Source organism: Mesoplodon densirostris, chromosome 15, assembly GCF_025265405.1.
Source record: "Mesoplodon densirostris isolate mMesDen1 chromosome 15, mMesDen1 primary haplotype, whole genome shotgun sequence".
Lineage (NCBI taxonomy): Eukaryota > Metazoa > Chordata > Mammalia > Artiodactyla > Ziphiidae > Mesoplodon > Mesoplodon densirostris.
In genome coordinates this window covers 87,775,582-87,778,265 of record NC_082675.1, presented here as the reverse complement: position 1 = coordinate 87,778,265, position 2,684 = coordinate 87,775,582, and the positions used below count along the sequence as shown (strand labels likewise).

Genomic DNA, 2,684 nt, shown 5'->3' with positions numbered 1-2,684 from the left:
GACGTCCCGAGCAGTTTTAACTCTGTGACTGCTCTATGCTTCAACCAAAAACCATCAAACACTATTTTTTTTTTTTCCCCAGGGAGAGTCTGTTGGATAAGTTAAAAGTCAGTGGCCCTTGAGCAGGACACTTCCAGGGATCAGGGGTCGGGGTGTCCTGCTTGCCCACTGATCACAGGTGTGAGCATTACTCTGGGCTGTAAGAAAAACGAAAATGTACTCATGATTCACTAGCAAACTCAGAGCCCAGCTTCACGATGCGGCTCCGTGGCAGCCCCTCCCTGGGAGGCCGGGCCCACAGAACCAGCCACGTTTAAAGGGAGGGCACATCCCACCCCATTTGCCCTGGATCCTAAACACAGCCAGCCCCAGTGCCTGTGAATGTATGTATCTTTATGCATCTATTTTCTCTTTCTATATTGTGATGAGAAATGTATCTTGTTCATTTTCACTGCTGTAAAGAGTTCTGTTATATAACTATATTAAATTTTCTTATCTATTCTGTTGGTGAAATTTAGGCTATTTCTCTTTTTTTTTATTATTACAAATAAAATTGCTGTGAACATTCTTATACATGTGGACATAAGTATGCTGGGTTGTAAGAGTGGAGTTACTGAGATTTAAAATGATTTTCCAGTGTGATTGTAATAATCTACATTCTTACCAGCAGTGTCTGAAAACACCCTCATCACCGTCTGGTATGACCAGACTTCTTAATTTTTGTCAACCTGTGGGGTCTTATTTGAGTTTTCCTAATTTCTAGTGAAGTTGAACTTTTCTTCCCTTGTTTTTCCTCTTCACTGATTTGCCTGTTTTTATTTTTGCCTACTTTAAGCATTAGGTTTATGTTTTTTACTATGAGATCTATAGTAATTCTTTATATATTCTGAATACTAATATTTTATCAGATAAATGTGTTATAAACATCTTTCCATTCTGTGGCCCATTTTGGTTTGTCATTTGAGAAATGCAAGTTTTAATTGTAACATAATTTCGTGGACCAGCCTTTTTCCCTATCGCAATAAGAATCCAAGTTGTTCATTGTGATCCTTTCTAATTCCCCCGGAGACCCCTCCCCAGCCCCGAGCCTGTGTCCCCGGCGCTGCGGTGACCTGACCTGGGCGTCCCCGCTCTGGGCCCGCTGGTTGCCCTCCCTCTGTCGCATCCAGCGCGTCGTCCCCACCCCGCCCCCAGCCACACTGTCACACAATCACTTTGATGCTGTCCGGTCTCTTAGCGCAGGGTCGGTCGGTCTCCCCCGCTAGGTTTTGGATTGTCGAATCCGCTTCCCCAGGCGGGGAGATCTGTAGGGGAGGCAAGGCCCGTGAGGCTGGGGACCAGCCCGGGGTGATCCGGGTGTGAACGCCCTACCCCGGGCTGGGGAGCCGGGGGCGAGGCCGGGTCTCAGCGGGTGAGCTGCAGGGTCTGGATATTCATCACATAGGCAGAGGCGGGGTGGGAGGAACAGGGAAAGGGACCCGGGCCCGGGACTGATGCAGGTGGAGCAGACTCGCGCGCTCACCCAGCGCCCTGGCCGGTCACCATCACTTCCCACCCGCGCCGGGACCCAGAGGCTGCGACGTGCCGCCCGGGGCACCGGAGCTCCCCGCGCCACCCCCCCCCCCGCCAAGGTGGAGGCAGCCCTCGTGGAAACGGCGGGTCTGGGTTCCCTCCCCAGGTGACTAGATCCAGGGATGACAGTGTACACACGGAAGGGAAAGAAGGAAAAGACAGGAGCAGAATGGGGAAAATGAAGAAGAAATGAGACAGAGTCGGGGAGGAGGAGCGCCACCTGGTGGCAGATCGCGCCGCCTGCACTCTCCCCGCCGCAGAGCAGACCCGGGCCATTTAAGATACAGGCCTGACCTCCAGCGCTGAAGCGGTGATTGGCACATAGTGGACGCTTATAATAACGATATTCATTGAGCAACAACTCTGAGGAGGTTTTTGTTTTTGTTTTTTTTAATATGGAACGCTTCAGGAATTTGTGTGTCATCCTTACTCAGGGGCCATGCTAATCTTCTCCGTATCGTTCCAATTTTAGTCTATGTGCTGCCGAGGCGAGCGCCTGAGGGTTTTTTAAATTAATAGTTGATTTTTGAACAGTTTTACATTTTCAGAAAAATTTAGCGTCTAGTACAGGGAGTTCCCACGTACCCTCCCCCCCCCATATACACACTTTCTCCTATTAATAAGACCTTACATTAGTATGTTACATTGGATGCAGTTAATGAACCAATATTGACACATGAGTATTAACCAAATTTCATAATTTAAGGTTCATTTCTGTACAGTTCTATGGGTCTTAACAAATGTGTTATGTATCCACCATTACAGTATCACAGAGAATAGTTTCACTGCCCTCAAATTTCTGTGTTCTACCTAATCACCCTCTCCCCACCCGCCTTGAACCCCTGGCCGACACTGCTCTTTTTACTGTCTCTATATTGCCTTTTCCAGAATGTCATATAGTCAGCATCATGCGGTATGTATCCTGTTCAGACTGGCTTCTTTCTGTTAGCCATGTGCATTTAAGATTCCTCCTTGTCTTTTCTGTGGCTTGATGGCTCATTTCTTTTTAGTGCTGAGTAACATTCCATTGTCTGGATGAACCACAGTTTATGTATCCATTCACCTACTGAAGGACATCTTGTTTGTTTCCAAGTTTTCACGACTATGAATAA

General features: G+C 47.7%; 1 non-coding gene across 1 annotated transcript; it reads right to left on the bottom strand.

The window, feature by feature from the left end:
- Positions 1–1,961: 1,961 nt before the first annotated feature.
- On the bottom strand, positions 1,962–2,068 carry LOC132503347 (U6 spliceosomal RNA). Its single transcript, XR_009534593.1, has one exon. It is a non-coding gene; the product is annotated as a U6 spliceosomal RNA (small nuclear RNA).
- Between the last annotated feature and the right edge of the window lie 616 nt (positions 2,069–2,684).